This window comes from Pogona vitticeps, chromosome 3, assembly GCF_051106095.1.
Source record: "Pogona vitticeps strain Pit_001003342236 chromosome 3, PviZW2.1, whole genome shotgun sequence".
NCBI lineage: Eukaryota > Metazoa > Chordata > Lepidosauria > Squamata > Agamidae > Pogona > Pogona vitticeps.
Window position 1 is genome coordinate 140,661,701 of NC_135785.1, and position 22,379 is coordinate 140,684,079.

The 22,379-nt window shown below is 41.2% G+C and overlaps 1 protein-coding gene across 2 annotated transcripts in view; it reads right to left on the reverse strand.

Annotated features, from left to right (window-relative positions):
• Window positions 1-22,379, reverse strand: part of KLHL1 (kelch like family member 1) — a 262,467-nt gene that overhangs the window by 174,423 nt on the left and 65,665 nt on the right. The window lies entirely within an intron of this gene.

Genomic DNA, 22,379 nt, shown 5'->3' on the forward strand with positions numbered 1-22,379 from the left:
GAGCCCCTGTCCACAACAAGTCTTCATTTATTTAATTTCATTTATTTAAAATATTTGTACCCACCTTTCTCCTTTAAAAAAGGGGTATAAATCAAATAAATAAATCTAATAAATAAATAAATAAATAAACAAACAAACAAACAAACAAACAAACAAACAGATGGACAGATAGATAGATAGATAGATAGATAGATAGATAGATAGACAGACAGACAGAGAGAGAGAGAGAGAGAGAGAGAGAGAGAGAGAGAGAGAGAGAGAGAGAGAGAGAGAGATAGATAGATAGATAGGACCCAAGGTTGCTTACATCATTAAAAGATAATATTAATACTAACAACAGTGAGTATACAAATACTAAAAAGGATTAAACAAATACCATACAAAAGGCATAAGCAATACCAAAACACATTCACAGAAGTAAGGTACAACAATCTATTTAAAAACAACAACAACCCACTCAGGCAGCCAGTCACTGAGGGAAAGCCTACCTGAAGAGAAAGATCTTTGCCTGCTTACCAAAGGACAGCAAAGATGGGGCCAGCCTAGTCTCCTGTGGGAGGGAGTTCCAAAGTATGGGAGAAGAAGTAGAGAAGGCCCTCTTAGTACTTGAGCAGGCTCATAAAGGGAGATGTCCTTGAGATAGCTTGGGCGCAAGATGTTTAAGGCTTTATAGGTTACAAAACAACACCTTGAATTCAGCTCAAAAACAGAGCAGCAGCCAGTGGAGCTGCTGTAACAAGAGGGCCAGACTGTTATGTGATCCCTGTAACCAGTCCCAGTCAGCAATCTGGATGCTGCATTTTTGACCCATTGAAGTTTCCTGACAACTTTCCATTGACAGCATCACATAGAGTGCATTACAGTAATCCATCGGGGATGTAACTAAGGCATGTGTCACCATGGAAAAATCAGATCCCTCCAGGAATGAGGGCAGCCACCACACTAATCTTAATAGTGCAAAGCCACTCCTGGCCACCACTAAAACCTGGGCATCCAGGCTCAGAAACAAATCCAGGAGCTTCCCCCACCCGCACACCTTACAAGGCATCAGAACCTTCTTGTATTGCTAGAGAAATCCTCTTGCTAATTTACTCTTTATTGCCCCAGATACTAAACCTCTTTGCTTTCTTTCTCCTGCATTTCTGGAGCTTAAGCTCAATATGAGATGGCTTTAACTTTAGTCTTAAACTGCCAGGTCTTTTCACCATTTAATTTCTCTATTTTTCACAAAAATAATCTAGCATTACAGTGCTGACAACCAGCTGTCTGCCCTACCCTTTCCACTGAGAAAATCATGTCAAATCTTCTTTCTTCCATCTCTGAAAATCTCACTTGGAATTGCAGGCACTATATAAATATTCTCATCTACTGAAGTAACGCTATTGAAGGTACTTTCTCATTGATATTGACACTTGGAAAGAGTTCAGGAAAGAGACCCCTGTGGATACCAGATTCTTGAGAACTTGAAGATTAATACACTTAATGCCAATATGTCTTCCTTACCAATAGCAATATGGGCAAGTCAGCTAAACAAAAATACAGTGGTGCCCCGCAAGACGGGCGCTCCATTTGATGACGAAATCGCATCACGACAAACGTTTTGTGATTGCAAAACGATGTTCCCTATGAGGGAATTTCGCTTTGCGATGATCGGTTCCCTGCTTCGGGAACTGATCATCACAAAGCGATGATTTTTTAACAGCTGATCGACAGTTTCAAAATGGCCACCGGGTAAACAAAATGGCCACCCACTATGTTTTTGCATGGATTCCTCGCTGCACAGGCAGCAAAAATGGCCGCGCTATGGAGGATCTTTGCTGGATGGTGAGTTTGAAGACCCTAAGAATGCACTGATCTGGTTTTAATGCGTTTCTATGGACTTTTAAAAATCGCATCATGATGTTTTCGTTCTACAGCGATTTCGCTGGAACAAATTAACGTTGTGATGCGAGGCACCACTGTACAGGTGGCAATCATTAGTGGTAATCATTAAAGTGAGATTTTCTCTCACTTCATTGATGTGGCAAATCCCACTCTTAAGGGGAAGCAAACAACTAAGTGAGGGTTAGGCATCAGCCTAACTATTTGCCTTACAAATTTCCTGAATTATAATATTTCAAGTTTAGTATTCTTAGTCCATCTCTGTTACAGAAAATAGAAAATGAAATTATACTGCATTTAGGCTTATTAATAAACTGGAAAGGATATTCTTGTTAAAATTGGCAAATGGCTCACCAACAAAAGCAAATAGTAAACAAGAAAATGGGCAACCCTACTTAGGCCTTGTTTACATGGGTTCATTTGGAGTAGGCTTATGTGGACTAAATAGGTTCACTTACCAATTTCCAAGGAGGGAAACTAAAATTTCCCTGATAAAGCTCCTGGTCAACTGGCTCTTTATGAATGATCCATAGATTTGTGTCCTTTCCACATCTGACAAGGAATTTATTTATGGTCTCAGAATATGTTATACCTCGTTGTGTTTGTTTTACATCTTAATTCCTGGATACCTTGTAATAATTTTGTCTAAACAGTTCCAAAATGAATAATTTTCTTCTTTTAAAATGTTTATTTAACAAGGAAGCAACTGAGTAACTAAAACCCAAAAAATATAAAATATACCTAGAATATAGGCAAAAATTACATGAGTATATACTTTCAAAATCACAACCTTCTATTACATATTTCTCTACTTTATATGTGGAAATAATACTTTTTCTATGTTAGAAAAGTAACCTTGGTTCTATTAAAATAAGAGCTTCAGTTTAGGTATCATATTGGTGAAGCCTAGCAACTTAAAAATATAAAGCAAACACATTTTCTGTAATAAAATACTATTTCTTAGATAACTCTCATTTAGTCACTTAAAAACAAACTTATTATTATACAAATTGTTATTAAGCAATTCTATCAAAGCATAAGCAAGAATATTTCCATTACATATTTCTCACCCAATTTTGGGGGGGTTTCCTGTGGGTAAGCAAGGCCAACTTGTTTACACAGTTGGAACTTGACTCAGCTGGGTTATGAACCAGGCACCAGCCAAAATGTGGCTGGTGGCAGGCTTTTTAATAGCTTCCTTAATATATTTTGGGGCAGTATAATAAATTTTGAATGCAAACATCCTACATTTTATATGTTCTCTACTTCCCAATCAAACTCCATATTTCATTTTTCTCAAAACCTATTATTGACACACTTAAGGTCAGGTAGAAATCCAACATGTCATTTTTAACGCTTCTTCTTAAAAGTGTATTAGGGCAGTGCATATGCATTGCATCACTTTAAAACAATAAAAGAGAAAAGGAAAACTTCCTCCTAGAATCAGGAGGAGACAGGAGGGAGCAACAAGGGGGATTTTTGTTTCCCATTTCTCTCTTATCCTGAAGTAGTCCTTTTTTCAAGCTACTCCACAATATTGACAAATGGACAGTGAGCTGGTGTATATCAAATAGGGTTGTTTGAGATCCATACACATTTGGATGCTCACTTTAGTTTGTGTCCAGCAATTGCACATGCTGGATATGAACAAAACCAGAGCAATCCTACCCACACCAAGAAAGTAGAAGCCCTTGACAGGGGCCAGAAAGTTGAAAACATGACCATTCTGGGAGTGGACTGGTTCACTCCAGTAAATACATTCCCTGATCACGACCTTTAGAAGTGAACCAGTCCATCCCAGCAGTAGATCAAACAGTGGGATAAACACCTGTGTAGTCACCCCCTTCCCCTTAATGGATCACTGCCTTGTAGTGGCGAAGGGGCTTTAGAGAAGCTATGGGCTATGCTGTGCAAGGACACCCAAGACAGACAGGTCATAGTGGTGAGTTCTGACTAAACGGGAATTACCTGGAGCAGGAACTGGCAAACCACTCTAGTATCCCTGCCAAGAAAACTCCATGGACAGAAACAAAAGGCTAAAATATATGACACTGGAAGATGAGCACCTCAGAGTGGAAGGTGTCCAACATGCTATTGAGGAAGAGCGGAGGACAAGTACAAGTAGCTCCAGAGCTAATGAAGTGGATGGGCCAAAGCTGAAAGGACACTCAGCTGCAGACATGCCTGGAAGTGAAAGGAAAATCCGATGCTGCAAAGAAAAATACTGCATAGGGATCTGGAATGTTAGATCTATGAACCTTGGGAAGCTGAATGTGGTCAAACAGGAGATGGCAAGAATAAACATTGACATCCTGGGCATCAGTGAACTAAAATGGACAGGAATTGTCAAATTCAATTCAGATGATTCTCATATCTACTATGGCGGGCAAGAATTCCGTAGAAGAAATGGAGTAGCCCTCATAGTCAACGAAAGAGTGGGAAAAGCTGCACTGGGATACAATCTCAAAAATGATAGAATGATTTCAACACCAATCCAAGGCAGACCTTTCAACATCACAGTAATCCAAGTGTATGCACCAACAATGCTGAAGAGGCAGAAATTGACCAATTCTATGAAGACTTACAACACCTTCTAAAACTGAAACCAAAGAAAGATCTCATTCTAGGGGACTGGAATGCTAAAGTAGGGAGTCTAGAGATAGAAGGAACAACAGGCAAGTTTGGCCTTGGAGCTCAAAACGAAGCAGGACAAAGGCTAATAAAGTTTTGTCAAGAGAACAAGTTGATCATCACAAACACTCTTTTCCAACAACACAAGAGGCAATTCTACACATGGACATCACCAGATGGGCAATACTGAAATCAGATTGATTACATGCTCTGCAGCCAAAGACAGAGAAGCTCTATACAGTCAACAAAAACAGGACCGGGAGTTGATTGTGGCTCTGATCATCACTCAAAGCAAAATTCAAGCTTGAACTGAAGAAAGTAGGAATAACCACTGGGCTAGTCGGGTATAATCTAAACCAAATGCCTTATGAATACATGATGGAAGTGAAGAACAGATTTAAAGAACTAGGTTTGGTGCACAGAATGCCTGAAGAACTATGGATGGAGGCTCATAACATTGTACAGGAGGCAACAACAAACCATCCCAAAGAAAAGGAAATGTAAGAAAGCAAAGTGGTTGTCCAACGAGGCCTTACAAATAACAGAGAAGAAAAGGGAAACAAAATGCATGACAGATAGGGAAAGGTACAGAAAATGGAATGCAGACTTCCAAAAAAATAGCAAGGACAGACAAGAGGGCCTTCTTAAATGAACAGTGCAAAGAGGAAAATAATAGAAATGGAAAAACCACAGATCTGTTCAAGAAAATTGGAGATACTATATTAAAGGAACATTTTGTGCAAAGATGGCCAGGATAAAGGACAAAAAACGGGAGGGACCTCGAAGAAGCAGAAAACATCAAGAAGGGGTGTCAAGGATACACAGAGGAATTATACCAAAAAGATCTGGATGTCCCGGACAACCCAGATAGTGTGGTTACTGACCTTGAGCCACATATCCTGGAGAGTGAAGTCAAGTGGGCCTTAGAAAGCACAGCTAACAACAAGGCCACTGGAGGTGATGGTATTCCAGTTGAACTATTTAAAATCTTAAAAGATGGTGCTGTTAAGGTGCTACATGCAATATGCCAGCAAGTTTGGAAAACTGAGCGGTGGCCAGAGGACCGGAAAAGAGCAGTCTACATCCCAATCCCAAAGAAGGGCAGTGCCAAAGAATGCTCCAACTACCGTATAATTGCACTCATTTCACACGCTAGCAAGGTTATGCTCCAAATCCTACATGACAGGCTTCAGCAGTATGTGGACTGAGAACTCTCAGAAGTACAAGCTGGATTTCGAAGGGGCAGAGGAAGTAGAGAACAAATTGCTAACATGTGCTGGTTTATGGAGAAAGCCAGAGAGTTCCAGAAAAATATCTACTTCTGCTTCATTGACTACGCAAAAGCCTTTGACTGTATGGAGTACAGCAAACTATGGCAAGTTCATGAAGAAATGGGAGTGCCTTATGTATCTCCTGAGAAATCTATACGTGGGACAGGAAGCAACAGTTAGAACTGCAATGGAACAACTGATTGGTTCAAAATTGGGAAAGGAGTACGACAAGGCTGTATAATATCAGCAACCTCAGATATGCAGATGATACCACTCTGATGGCAGAAAGTGAGGAGGAATAAACAAACCTCTTAATGAAGGTGAAAGAGGAGAGTGCAAAAGATGGTCTGAAGCTCAACATTAAAAACAAACTAAGATCATGGCCACTAGTCCCATCACCTCCTGGCAAATAGAAGGGGAAGATATGGAGGCAATGACAGATTTTACTTTCTTGGGCTCCATGATCACTGCAGATGGGGACAGCAGCCACGAAATTAAAAGATGCCTGCTTCTTGGGAGGAAAGCAATGTCAAACCTAGACAGCATCTTAAAAACCAGAGACATCACCTTGCCAACAATGGTGCACATAATCAAAGCTATGGTTTTGCCAGTAGTGATGTATAGAAGTGAGAACTAGACCATAAAGAAGACTTACCACCGAAGAATTGATGCTTTTGAATTGTGGTGCTGGAGGAGACTCTTGAGAGTCCCCTGGAGATCAAACCTATCCATTCTGAAGGAAATCAACCCTGAGTGCTCACTAGGACAGATCCAGAAGCTGAGGCTCCAATGCTTTGACCATCTCATGAGAAGAGAAATCTCCCTGGAAGAGACCTAATGTTGGGAAAGAGTGAAGGCAAGAAGAGAAGGGGACGACAGAGGACAAGATGGTTGGGCAGTGTCATCGAAGCTACCAACATGAATCTGACCCAACTCCGGGAGGTAGTGGAACACAGGAGGGCCTGGAATGCTCTGATCCATGGGGTCACGAAGAGTCGGACATGACTTAACAACTAAATAACAACAATGTCACCATCTTAGAGTCTAAAAGCTAACCTAAATCCTATATCAATAACAAGTCAGCTTCTAAAAATATTTTGGTTAATATTCCCTTCATATGAGAAGTGTTGCTAAGAGTGAATTAACAGCGAAGCAGAAATATATTAATCTATTTTAAGATCCTCCAGACTACCAGTAAACTTTTATTGTTAGTTGCCTTTTCTAAGTCCTTTTCAAAAATTTTAGAACTTATTGACTGAAATCCTGTTGCATAACATAATCATAAATTTTGTAAATTAGAGAACTGTAAGAGAATCGTAAATTCTTCACCAATAAATATTGAGATCCCTGCTGTGATTCTTTGAGGTGTATGCATATGCTGGCTTGCTATGTGCACACACACCCCAAAGAATCACAGTGGGGGTGCTTTATTTACCAGCTTTGTTTACTGAAATTTACAACCTTGTGCATGTTACACAACAGGACTGCAGCTAGAATATGAGAGGAATGTGGCAGAGTATCCTACCATGGAAGACTAGAACAGGTGCAGTTTGATGTACAGGAAGGGAGTAAATGTTTTACAATATAAGGAAAAGTGTGTTGTCTGAAATCCAATAAAACTCTTTTAAATACAGGTGAGGTTGTAACCAATTGATGGAAATTAAATCAACAGACTAAAACTCAAAACCTAGAAGCTGGTTTGAGGTAGAATTATACCTCTACCAGATTGCCAATGTAATCTATTAATATTTTTCAGACAAATAAGAAGCTCATTTCATTTAATTAGGGTGTCGAGTTGCTATTAAATCATAGAACAAAAGCAAAGCATGCTGCTTATATACAGCGCCATAGAGCTTCAAGCACTTTCTGGGCAGTTTTCAAGTTAATTATGCAGGCTACACATTGCCCCCCCCCCAGCGAGTTGGGTACTCATTTTACCAACCTCAGAAGGATAGAAGGCTGAGTCAATCTTAAAACGACTACCTGGGATTGAACCAGGTCGTGAGCACAGTTTTAGCTGCAGTACCTTGTTAGCTCCAGCTGTGTGCTGGCAAGCTTTAAAGGATGCAGTCAACTGATTTGGGGGGTTATTGTGATTGGCTGCCTTTTCAGGAAAAAAAACAAACATTTTGCTTGTTGCATCTTCCAGGGTATTTGGGAAAGAAGGCATCAAAATATTATCAGCTAACAACACTAATAAGGGTCTGAATGCTAAGTTTTATGGTATATTAATTATGGGGGCTCTTAATTATTCTTTGCAGAGACTCAAAGAAGTCTGAGGAAAAACCTTTGGATTTACAATTCGAGATGAAGAGTGGGAAAGCCTATGGATTAAAAACCATTTTAAATCAATTTTGGCATTTGTAAGAGAGCATTGCCTTAAAGTGGCATGGTAGTGATATTAAACCCCACCTAAACTGAATTACATGAACAAAACTCTGGATCTAAATTGTTGGAGAGGCTGCAAATCAGTTGATCCATATTTACATTCCTGGTGGACCTAGAATATTTACTTTTTGGGTAAAGTTATGTGATATAAATGAAAACATAACATTAAAAATGATTCTAATGGCATCAGCATTTGGATTAATGAATTTATTTTTAGATTTCAATGCATTATTATACCACAAGGAGTTCTGTGTGGCAGCAGTTAGGTGTAGATTGCTCAGTCTTTATTTCAACACAGATTAATTTTGTAAAATTCAGTTCTTTTATTCTGTATTGTAATAATTATTCAAATCCTTTTGGTGATCCTCCAACCTTCCATGTTGATCCATGGAGAGATGTGTTAATTTGATAATACTATCTGATGTTCTTAATGTTTATGTTACTTTGGAGGATTATAATAATTGTTTTTGTATGGTGTATTTTTTATTATAAATGAAGGTTTTGTAAGTCAGTTTTTCTATGAATTCCAAAATATCTCCTGTATGGAGAACTAATGCAGGGTAATTGCCCCAGAGGGAGACCACAGCTGCAATACAGGGATATCTGCAAGTGGGATCTGAAGGCCTTAGGAAGGGACCTCAATAGATGGGAAACCTTGACATTTGACCATTCAGCCTGGAGGCAGGCGGTGCATCATGGCCTCTCCCAATTTGAAGAGACTCTTGTCCAGCAGACCAAGACAAAGAGAGAGTCCTGAAACCAGCAAAATCAGGGAGTTGGACAGGGGACAGATTGTATTTGTCTTCAGTGTGGAGAGGATTGTTGTTCTCGAATTGGCCTTCTCTGCCACACTACATGCTGTTCCAAGTCCTCTATTCAGAGCACGTTACCATAGTCTCTTGAGACTGAAGGATGACTAATCTAATTTTCTATGAAGCAAGCTGTTCATAAGTCCCTACCACTGTATTTCCTGTCAATAAACATTGTTTCACTAAGATGTGTGTACCAGAGAGGATGTCTTATGATGATCTCAAGTTTTGTTCATCTAAGAGTATTCCCAGTTGATCTTTCAGAAGCTTCTGACTGGCATGGATGTTTCATTCAATGAAAATAGACTACTGGCTGAAAATGAGGACTTCTATAAGGGACTAATGCCCTTGTCTCCAAAACAAAAACAATCTGTGATAGGTACGAATACTAAGAAAAACACTTGCAATATCTTTGAAATGGTAAAATTCATCTGTCTTGAATTGCTTAGCAGATTTCACCACATGTATAAGTCCTAGGCTAGAACAGTTGTGTTGTGTTTTTGGGGGGAGGTTAATTCCCCAAAGTAATAAGTAAGTAGTATCTAGGCAGTAAATGGCAGTAAGGAATAAAACCAAGGAGTAAATAAATAATAGATAGAGCAGCGTGTTTCTCCTTGTCTTGTTGTTTCCAAATACACTGACCTTAATTAATCCTGGCATGTTCATAGATCAAGATACTACTGTCTTACTCCTCAAGAAAACTAATTGATTGTTATCAGACAATTATCAGATCATTGTCCGTTTAGACTGCAGTAAAACTTGTTTAGAGATTTCAGACTTCGCAAATGGAGGGGCATCAATTAAAAGGAGGGTTTAAGACAAGCTGCTGCACTGTTGCCCTCTTCCCCTGAATTTTGCCAGATACTTTCATAAACTAGGAAGAACACAGATTTAGCTGGGTTTTTCCTCTCTGCAAGGATCCTGTCCACATTCTCAGGTTTACAAATGAAAATATAACTATTATCACTGGATAAGCAGTAGCCAACAGTACATCCTTTGTCAACAAGAGCATTCAAGTTAGAGCAGATCCACATGATTTTTTTGCAAAGATTCTGCAAATTATACACCACATCCTGCTTAGTGGTCTGCATTCTCCTTCTTATGGGCCAGAGTGCAATTAAAATTCTGCTAGATTTCTCTGTACAGATGCAACAGAGAGCCACCACTGCTACTGCCATAGTTTGCTAAGCCTTTGAATAAGCTTTTTGAACTACATTCTCTATACTGGTCAGAGGACAGAATTCTGAAAATTGCAGTTCAATACATTAACTTTACTAAGGTTTGCTCACAAATATTTGGATGCATAAACAAAATGTGAAAGGCACTGTGATGTAGTGAATAGTGTCAGACTAGGTTTGGGGTGTTAAAATTCCTGCTTGGATAGCAAAACCCGTGGGACTGGGTGGCGTGGTTAACCAATCTTTCAACATCTCACCTACTTGGAAAACATATTAGGATTGTCAACAGTCAGAAACAAATTGATGGTGCAAAGCAACAATAAAAGATATATGAATGCTTCTGGCTGTCTCTGTATGCTCCTGATATATCATTCACTCCTGCATTATGGTAGTTTCAGCCATTTTGGTACCAATGAAGCAGGAAACAAAACACCTTACATTGCTTTTCATTCACCTTTACTGTGTAGTCTGTAAACCAACCTTTGTAAAATGTTGTAAGTCTTTTGGCTTTCATGATGAATGTCATTTGCCTATAAATAGCTGAAAAACACCTACAAATAGCTGAAAAGCAGTGGGGAATAAGTAGGCCATTCTTCCTCAAGTACAGTGGTTCCCAATTTTGGGTAACCCAGATGTTCTTGGACTACAGCTACCAGAAATTCCAGCCCACACAGCTGATGGTGAAGGCTCCTGGGAACTGCTGTCAAAGAACTCCTGAACCATCCAAGATTGGCAACCTGCTTTAGTAGAATGCTCTTTCTCTATAACACCATGCCATTTCCATTATAATTCTCTACAAAGCATAGAGAAGAGTGTGTTCTTTGGAATACCTCTGTGTTGCAAAGGTTCCTCTTGTCAGAGTGAACTTGGATTCTGCTCTCATTTGGTCAAGCTAGAAGGATATGGTGTGGCAATAATGAGATTAATGGCAGTTCTTTTTTTTCCCTCCTGCAAGTGATAGGAGAGCATGGGCCACCCCGACCTTCAAGTCACTTCACTCTCATCACTGCTGTTGCCACCTTCATTTAAAGAAGCAAGAGAAGTGTGATAGATTCACTACTTCTTTAAAGAATGTAAGAAGGGAAGGGATGTACAGTGGTGCCTCGCTTACCGATTTTAATTGGTTCCACAAAAAACATCGCTATGGGAAAACATCGCTAAGTGAAACGCGTTTTCCCATAGAGATGCATTGAAAACCAGATAATCCGTTCCAATAGGAACGGATTATCCGGTTTTCTCCCGCACCATCGGGTGCAGCGCTTTGGGAGAAGCATCCCGGTGGGGGGGAAAGATCGGATCGGTTCCTGCCTTCGTTCCCCACCACCCGGCTTCTCCCAAAGGGCTGTCCCGATGGTGCTTGCAGCAGCAGAGGAGGTGCCCGGTGGGGGAAAAAGGTCAGATCGGCTCCTGCCTTCTCCCCCACCGGGCACCTCCTCCGCTGCTGCAAGCACCATCGGGACAGCCCTTTGGGAGCAGCTGGGTGGTGGGGGAGAAGGCAGGAGCCAATCCGATCTCCCCCCCCACCGGGAGGCTTCTCTGACAGCTGTGCCCGATGGTGGGGGAAAACGACCAGATCGGCTCCTGCCTCCTGGGGCTTGCCTCTCCTCCGGGCTCCCACCCACCCCAGTCCCCGATGCCCGGAGGGGAGCACAGCCAGGGCTTGCCTCTCATCCGGGATTCCCCCCACCCCAGTCCCCGATCCCGGGAAGGGAGCGTGGCGGGGGCTCGCTCTCTCTCCCTTCTTCCCCCCACCCCAGTCCCCAATCCCGGGAAGGGAGCACGGCGGGGGCTCGCTCTCCCTCCCTTCTTCCCCCCACCCCAGTCCCCGATCCCAGGAAGGGAGAGCAGCCGGGGCTCGCTCTCCCTCCCTTCTTCCCCTCACCTCAGTCCCCGATCCCGGGAAGGGACAGCGGAGGGGGCTTGCTCTCCCTCCCTTCTTCCCCCCACCCCAGTCCCCGATCCTGGGAAGGGAGAGCAGCCGGGGCTTGCTCTCCCTCCCTTCTTCCCCCCACCTCAGTCCCCAATCCCGGGAAGGGGGAGTGGAGGGGGCTTGCTCTCCCTCCCTTCTTCCCCCACCTCAGTCCCCGATCCTGGGAAGGGAGAGCGGAGGGGGCTTGCTCTCCCTCCCTTCTTCCCCCCACCTCAGTCCCCGATCCTGGGAAGGGAGAGCGGAGGGGGCTTGCTCTCCCTCCCTTCTTCCCCCACCTCAGTCCCCGATCCTGGGAAGGGAGAGCGGAGGGGGCTTGCTCTCCCTCCCTTCTTCCCCCCACCTCAGTCCCCGATCCTGGGAAGGGAGAGCGGAGGGGGCTTGCTCTCCCTCCCTTCTTCCCCCACCTCAGTCCCCGATCCTGGGAAGGGAGAGCGGAGGGGGCTTGCTCTCCCTCCCTTCTTCCCCCACCTCAGTCCCCGATCCTGGGAAGGGAGAGCGGAGGGGGCTTGCTCTCCCTCCCTTCTTCCCCCCACCTCAGTCCCCGATCCTGGGAAGGGACAGCGGAGGGGGCTTGCTCTCCCTCCCTTCTTCCCCCCACCCCAGTCCCCGATCCTGGGAAGGGAGAGCAGCCGGGGCTTGCTCTCCCTCCCTTCTTCCCCCCACCTCAGTCCCCAATCCCGGGAAGGGGGAGTGGAGGGGGCTTGCTCTCCCTCCCTTCTTCCCCTCACCTCAGTCCCCGATCCCGGAAAGGGAGAGCGGAGGGGGCTTGCTCTCCCTCCCTTCTTCCCCTCACCTCAGTCCCCGATCCTGGGAAGGGAGAGCGGAGGGGGCTTGCTCTCCCTCCCTTCTTCCCCCACCTCAGTCCCCAATCCCGGGAAGGGGGAGTGGAGGGGGCTTGCTCTCCCTCCCTTCTTCCCCCCACCTCAGTCCCTGATTGGATCCGAGCCACGGCAGCTACTCCAGCCATGGCCGGACTGGCCATGGCTGGGGTTGCCGCCACAGCTCGGATCCAAGCCGCGAAGGGAGGGTGGGGGGGTCCAGATGCCTTTCAGGCATCCCAGGCTTGGATCCCACCTGCCGCCAGTTACCTAAGCCATGGGTAACCGGCGGCGGGTGGGATTGAGGCCGGGATGCCTGAAAGGGATCCGGATCCCCCCACTCTTCCCCCTCCCCTCGCGGCTTGGATCCGAGCCGCGGCGGCTACCCCAGCCATGGCCAGACTCTAGGGAGTCCGGCCATGGCTGAGGTAGCCGCCGCGGGTCCGATCCAAGCCGCGGGGGTAGGGTGGGAGGGTGGGGGGATCTGGATGCTTGGAAGGACCCTTCGGAAGGGTCCTTCCAAGGCTACCACTGGCATTTTCCCCCAGCTGAGCGGCGGGGCTGAGCTCGGGGAAAATGCCCCCTCCGAAGGGGAATCCCTTCGGTAGCCTCAGAAGGACCCTTCGGAAGGTTCCTTCTGAGGCTACCGCAGGCATTTTCCCCCAGCTGAGTGGCGGGAGTGCTCCTTCGGAGGCTCCCGCTGCTCAGGTGGGGGGAAATGGTGCCTATGGGGAAAACATCGCGATTTTTCCCCATAGGCACTTCGTAATGCGATCGCAAAAGCGATGGCAAAAATGCCATCGCTATGCGAATTCGTTGTTAAACGGGGCACTCGTTATACGAGGCACCACTGTACTAGTGAAGAAGCAATGAAATGGCATACCCTTAACAGCATTCTCACTCATAAGGTTCAGTGTCCACAAAAAAACTTACATTTTGATATGTTATTCATAATTCTGCCAAATTATTATTATTATTATTATTATTATTATTATTATTATTATTATTATTATTATTATTATTATTATTATTATTATTATTATTATTATTATTATTATTATTATTATTATTATTCCACACTTCTCCCGACAAGGGACCCAAAGCAGCTGACAACATTAAAACTCACAGTTTAAAAACACAATTAGTTAAATAGACCTAGAGTGGTCTAGTATGACCAGATAGGTGGGATAGAAATAAATAAATAAATAAATAAATAAATAAATAAACAAACAAACAAACAAACAAATAAATAAATAAATAAATAAATAAATAAAAGAAAAATTAAACAATATATGATTTAAAATTAAATTAAAAGATTAAAACATTAAAACATGGAAAAGATTAAAATTATTTGCTAAAATAGGGTTCAGGGATTCAGTTGTAATTGTTAAAAGCCTGCCTGAAGAGATGGGTCTTTAAATAAGTTAAAGACACTCCTAGATAAAGTACATCAGTAATTTTTATCCCTTCCCACCCCCACCCACCCACCCACCCCCCAAAAAAAGGAAGGAAGGAAGTGCCTACTCAAGAATAGGAGGAAAATGCACCAACTTTAAACATTTTTAACTGGCTGGATCTTCGATAATCTTTAGTGGATTGTTTTGAATTTTGACAAATTTGTAGACATCATCAATTAGTTTAGAGATGTGAAATCACACCTTACTAGACAAAAAAAAATAGACTTTTGAAGCTTAAATTGGTAAAAATCTTTTGTGACTAACTAAATGAGAATCTATCTGCCCCTTTTAGTGGCCTAATTTTCTACACACTGAAGGATACAAAATGTGCCCTTGTTTGTCATATTTGCCTATAGGAAACAATTCTCTCCCTATTCTGTCCCAATGGTAGCTTCTTGTACACAATGCAGGTCACATAGCAGGACAACGAAGCACTGAGTCACAGCCATGTCTTTCAGAGCATAATTTCTTATGATCCAGACAGTCAAAGGAAATGTTTAAATATTCAAAATATGTATGCAATTTTTTTTGCATCCTCTTCAGTTAGTATATTTCCAAGTACCACTTGTATAAGCAAGGAATGGTTGTGGGTTTCCTAAAATCTGCATTTTATTAATTTATCTCCCCTTTTTTTGGTATATGAACAGCAATAAAGAAACAGCATTACATGTTGAAATACACTGTCGGATTACAAACACAGCAATTTTTCTCTAGAATTTAACCAGGTAAAGCAAGTGAAAGGTACCTTATAATTAATCTGATTCTGAGGAATGACATTATAGTAAATCATCCAGATATCAAACAGAAAATACTGATCCCTTGTGACTACCTGATTTTATAGTGAACTGTTGCTTTCTGCTGATCTTGATGGTAAATCTTGGCTCTGAGGCTTACTGACCTATTTAGCAAAAAGGTCAGTTGTCTCTCGGATGTCAGTTTTTCCTCTTCAACTCCTGCTATGCTACAGTAATAAACTAATGAACCTTCTTTCTCCATGGAGTGCTGCTTACTTTATGAAGCCTAAGAAAATCCATCAACACAGAAATTATTTGGATATAAATGCAAGTGGCTTAACTCTTTCAAACCAGTATTTAATTAAACCTTTCCTTTGCACATGCATTATTTGTGCCAAAACTGATTTCGTACAAGCCAGAATAAACAAACAAACAAACAAACAAAAACTACAGGTTCATATTACCTGAGACATTTCATAATACCCCTCACTTTTCATAAATATTTTAGTAATCTATTCATGTGACAACAATGAAGAATGACACTTGGTAAAGCAGTGAGTATACAGTTTGTATAACAGTGTAAATGTGCTGTCCCTTCAAAATAACGCAACACACAGCCATTAAAGTCTAAACCGCTGGCAACAAAAGTGAGTACTGTATCAAATGACCGAAATCCCCATGGTTTCTGATTCAACTACTTATGTTAATAATCTCTTTGAATTTCAGGGATCCTATTCGATATTTTTGTATGTGAAAGGAATCATGGAAGTAGTGCCTAACTGACAAAGAGTTGATCACATGTTGGTGACCTGTCTGATTATGTACCTGGCACATGCCCAATGCCTTGTAAATCAGCTGAAGTTAGACACAGCTATGTCCATGATTTCTCTTTCGTGGATATAAATATTTAATAGCATTGCAGCCAATTCATCTTCTTGTAGGGCTCAGCAATGAATTTGCAGAAAACAGTTTAGCTGTCCTTTTATCATCTATGTTAGAAAAAATGGACCAACTGGCATTATACTATAGAAAACAGTAATGCCATAGTAATTTATCACATAACCTTATGACATGGTTAGTGTAACTTTCTTGATATAGATCTCAGAACTTTCTTCATGCCTTCCTCTATCCCACATTAATTGCCTTCAGAAAAGAATTATACTGATGGATTGATATCTTACTTTTGCCAGTTCAAATCATAAGAGGAGGGAACCCCAAATAAGGTTGAAAACTCAAAGGCACGAGAAAATTATATTGTGTGTAAAGGAAGCTGACACATCAAAGGGAAGGAAGCAAGGCAGCCACTGAAAATAACAAGCTTCCCTCTTACACTGCTGCACCTCTGTCATCTGCAGAAGCTCCTCCATCATGGAAGCTAAGTTCCCCTCTATAATGAAGAGGCTCCTTTCAAATCACAATAGAGATATGGAAAGAAAGCTTGTGAGTTTCAGAGCTTTCATTGCTGGAAAGTAGATAACATGCAGGTGGCTTTGAAATTTTATTTTGTGATCAGACAGCTAGTCACATTTGAGCATGAAAAAAGGGCAGTATACATGTGTCATTCCTCTTCTACAATGCACACCTATATGTGCGACTGTTGTTAAATATATGTATATGTAGATATTATTCCAAAAACTAATAATATGCAGAAATAAAAAGTCAGATTTCACAGATTTCTAGCAGAAATCAACAACTGTTTATTCTATTGGGATTCAACTCTTGATTTTCTGCCTGAGATACATTAACCAATTCAATTCTTTTAAAAAACCCTCCGGTTTCTGAACATGGGATAATGTGCTTGTGTACTCTTGTGTGTACCCTCACTTTGTGAATGGTAGCGGTTCTGGGGGGTTCCTGTTCAACACCCTGACCTTGTCCTGTGGAATGTATCAGGGTTCTAAGATTCCCCATACTCATATATACATGAAAAACCTGAAAGAGGATGTCCAAAATTTTGCCTTCAGGCCTCATTTAATCTAAAGTAAGCACTGGAAGTCAGGAGGGCCTGGTGTGCTCTGGTCCATGGCGTCACAAAGAGTCAGACACTACTTAATAACTAGACAACAACAAGCCTTTTTTAGAAAGTGGACATGACCAGCCCATTGCTTCCTATTTCTGAGTAGCCGGGGGGCATATATTGCATTTAAATGGCAAATGGTTCTCCCATGATATCTGGGAGACACAAAAAATATTAGAGACCATAGTGCAGACAAATATCAGGTGTAGGCAGTTGGGAAACAAGGGTTCCCACCCCCTCAGAGGTTGCCTGTTCTGTTATAAAACATATTCTATAAATCAGAAATTTTGTGTTTCTTAAGGATACCCATAAGAAGATACCATTCATCTTTCTTTGGATTAACCATCAACTACTTCTTTCCAGGGATCATGTGATTTAAAATCTCCTCAGAAGTGCTAGATGTCAATAATTTTTGAGATCTTTCAAGGCCACGTCATTGGCACAAAGATTAATTTTATATTTCTTAGCTAGTTCAGGAGTGGGAATATCTGAGTTATATATACCTGTAAATTTCTACCACCGGCTATGCATGGTGCGGATTCTTAGAGCTGGAGTCAAAACATTTTACTCAATTAATCTGATGTTCATGCAAATAAAGATTACCGAATTGAATTGAAAAAATACTGCTGTTTTTCACACTGAATTTTTAAATTGGTGAAACAGAAATATGACTGCTGATTGTGTTTTTATTAGTAGAATTTCAACTGTCTAAGAGAGTACTACATATTCTATGGTGAAATTGGCGGTGGGGGGAGATAGGGATGATGCTATGAAAAAATCCTGTGGATCCAAGAACTGATGGATAGCTCAGTGGTTTAGGTTTCTGGACTGTGAAGCCAGAAGTTGGGAGTTCAATTTCCCACTGTGCCTCCTTGTCACAAACTGGACTTGATGATCCATAGGGTCCCTTCTGGTTCTGCAGTTCTAAGGTTGGTACTGATATTGCTATTGCTATTGCTATCGTCTGTGCCTTGGATCAGTGTTTTTGCACCACTGCAAAACCATGCGGTCAGGCACCCATGATTTCTGTGTAATACTGTATGGGATACCATTACAGTCTCAAGAGACCATTACCATAGTCTCTCGAGACTGAAGGGTGCCTAATCTAATGTATGGGAACAAATGGGGGCCTATGTCTGGACAGTGGTTTGAGAATGATCCTACATAAAAATCATGCGGATCCATGAGGATCCATGCATCAGATCCATGTTTTTACACCACTGCAAAGCCATGAGCTAAATGACCCATGATTTCTGTGGTAGTCTGTGGGTACAAATAGGATCTATGATCTCACATTGGTTTAGGAAGAATAACATCTAAAAATCAATCAATCATGTGGCTCCATAAACATAGGAGTAAACTAAGTAATCTACATATTTGTGAAGGCTTTCATGGCTGGGATCTATTGGCTGTTGTGGGTTTTTTGGGCTCTTTGGCCATGTTCTGAAGGTTGTTCTTCCTAATGTTTCGCCAGTCTCTTTGGCTGGCATCTTCGGAGGACAGCACTCTGTGCTCTGGTGCAGTTTGTTTGGGAGTTGAGTCTTTACGGCTGTGAGATCAGCTTTTGTCCTTTTCAGGAAATGGGCGATTATGGTGATCAGTGTGTTTTCGTTGTGGATGTATTGTTGTGATAAGGAGGAGAGATTATCTGTCACTGCGATTGATGGGTGTTGTTAGCTTGTCTTTTGTGTATAGTGATCACCGGTCCTTGTGGCTGAGTAGAGTTTGTTGAACTTTTGCATGCTGTATTTTTCAATGCTGGGAGCCATAATAAAAGCTTTCCTTGAATAGCCATTCTTATCAACCAGAAAGTCCCCCAAACATTCGAAAATCCCTTTCTGGGATTGTATGTCTTTACTGGTCCCTGTAAGGCTTATTACTCAGTCAAAATTAGTTGTTGCCAACAGTTCCACTTGCTCCATTCACCAGGGAATGGAAACCAATGTTTATCCAATATGATTTTTGCCTTGGGGCCTTTCCCCTTCCCTGAATTTGAAAAGTGTAATAAACAAAAGAATGGAATAAAAACTAGAATTAAAGGAGAAATCTAGAACTCCATTTCACTTGTCTGGGACATCCAAAGGTAAGTTATACATACAGGTTGCTTCCTAAGGTCTGGATTAAACTAGACTAATAACATGAATAGTGGTAATGGACTAGTAATAATATAGGTGGACAGGGACTTAGAATCACAGGCTTCTTTAATGTTTTAGGATGTCTTATGAATCAACCTGCAACACTAAGTTGAGAATTATTCACCATGAATCTATTCCCCCACAAATTATTACTCAGACATGTTATTGTTTTCAGTTATGTGGAATGGAGCAGACAGAAACAATTCAACACGTCCTCTGGGTGGTGCACATTTTACAAGGATGTACATGAAGAACTTGTTTCCCCTCTGATTGGCCAATTTCTCAGATGTACAGAGCAACAATGTATGCATGTGCTGCTGTCTTGACTCCAATCCCATTTTTACACATAGGATTGTCAAATGTCTTACTGCTGCAATAGGCATTAGGAAAAGGACCCTAAAAGCGGATGAGCCTCTGTAGTTAGAGCATGGTTTGCCAGAAATTCTGGGATTGTTTTAGGGGAGATGTTCTGATGCTGTTGCTGTTCACCTCAGAACCGAGTATTTGCATTTGATCCCAATATTTTTGTATACCTCTGTACAGTGGTGCCTCGCTTAACGATGTTAATTGGTTCCATAAAAAAATCGTTATGTGAAAACATCGTTAAGTGAAACACCATTTCCCATAGGAATGCATTGAAAACCAGTTAATCCGTTCCAATTGGAATAGATTAATGCTTGCAATCATTTGCCCACCTCCTGAAACCTATGCAAACTTAATTTGGTGTTGTTCTGAGTCGTCCTTAATTTTTGGTGTTTTTTTCTCTCTCTCATTGAAAAGCATTGGACCGTCCATCCAATGCTTTTCAATGAGAGAGAGAAAAAATCACCAAAAACTAACGAAGACTCAGAACAACACCAAATTAAGTTTGCATAGGTTTCAGGAGGTGGGCTAATGATTGCAAGCATTTAAAATAGGCTTCAAACAGTTTAAGACACTTTTACAGGAGCGAAAAGGGAGATCGGAAAGAGCTTTAAAAGGGAAACAGAGATCAAAGAGCCCTTTCCGATCTCCCTTTTCCCTCCTGTAAAAGTGTCTTAAACTGTTTGAAGCCTGTTTTAAATGCTTGCAATCATTAGCCCACCTCCTGAAACCTACGCAAACTTAATTTGGTGTTGTTCTGAGTAGTTGTTAATTTTTGGTGATTTTTGTTTTTCCCTCATTGAACTCTATTGAACTGTCCGTCCAATGCATTTAAGTGAGAGAGAAAACAAAAAATCACCATAAATTAACGACGACTCAGAACAACACCAAATTAAGTTTGCATAGGGTTCAGGAGGTGGGCTAACGATTGCAAGCATTTAAAACAGGTTTCTAACAGTTTAAGACACTTTTACAGGAGTGAAAAAGGGACATCGTTAAGTGAAATTCCCCCATAGAGAACATCGTTAAACGATGGGGGAAATTCCTCAAAGAAACCCATCGCTGTGTGAATTCATCGTTGTATGAAGCAATCGTTGTGCGAGGCACCACTGTATATTTATATATTTTGATGTTTTATTTGTGGCTGGCCTTTGATTGTAATAAAGTTTTATCTGTCTATCAGTTACAAACATTCCTGACAAAAGGAAATATTTTACATATATATTCTTTCCCCTGTTTGTTAATGGCAATTCTGGAAGTGATTTAAGAAATGATGCAGTAAATATTTTTTATCTTCTATCCCTGCTAGACTTGGCAAAACAATAGCATTTAAGGAATATTTTGAAAGTCTACTTGCTGCAGATGGATTGGGATGAGAACAGAATCTTGCAGACTGATAAGTAGCATCTGTATTTCCTGCAGATCAGACGTTTTATACCCTTAAGACTCAAATAAAAGTGTCTTAGGTACAGTACTCTCTTGTTTCTATCTACACTTTTTTTTATTTATTCAAAATATTTTACTCCACCTTTCTCCTTAAAAAGAAACCAAGGCACTATAAAAGTTAAAAAACAGTAAGCATACAATTATAAAGAAAATTAAATAAATGTTATATTAAAAACAGTAAATAAAATCAATACTAAAAGCACATTTAAAAGCAAGAAGGCTCAACAATCCATTTTTCAAAAAAAAAAAAAAAAACACACACACACACACACACAAAACAGGCAGCCAATCACTAAGGGTAAGCCTGCCTGAAGAGGAAGGGTTTTGTCTGCTTGCAGAAAGACACAACAATTTAATATGAGGTATATGTGTGTGCATAATATACACTGTACGCCAGCATTTATTGATGGAATATACCTGAATGTTGTCTATATAAAAATTGGAATTCAGAAACAATATACAATCATGTCTGTATCTTTAACTAAAAAACAAAATGTGCTTCAGCTTTTGTTTCATGGGCAAGTTTATATTTATTAAAATAATTCGTTTCTGCTCCAAAAGGATTTGGTTGCTGTTGAACTGAAATAGGTATAAAATCAAATTCATTGCAAACACATACTGTATGGATAGAAATATTCCCATTAAACTTCTGAATAAAATCTGTGCTGCATGCACAGTAACCATGTCCCTTCACCTCTAGCAAAATGTACATTCCTCCTTCCATAAAATCTGTGTCTCCTGCTTCTGTCCAGCAAGCACTTTATCACAGTATCTTAAACTGGCAAATGTATATCATGCCACCAAGGTGATCTAAAATAAGAGGCAACATGAAAAGAAAGCAATTTTATATTATGTCCTTGCCTTATGGTGTTCCAAATAGAATGACTCCACAGCCTGATGTACTTAACTCAGTCTTTGAAAGTGGCACACTCAGACCCCAGAAGGTTATCTTGCAAAAAATAACAAACCAGTCCAAATTTGCTTTTTTAAAGTCACTGGCTAAAATCCTGCTGGTGTGAATTTACTCTGCATAATTCAGATTATGCCATCTTGTTAAATTAAAAACTTCCTATCCCCCGGTTCAGGTCCCAATCTCCCTAGAGATCCCTTTTGCCCTTGGGAAGCCTTGGGGAGCTTTGGGACAAGGGGTGTGTTGGTATCACAGCTGACTCAATGATTAGTGTGGCCATCCAATGACTCACCATAAGATTTTTTGTGAAGGGCCAGTTCAAACTATTTATAAAATCGGTAAAGAGATGCGCATTACTTTCTGTGAAGAACATCTGAATAACGCAAATCATCTGTCTATCTATTTATTCTC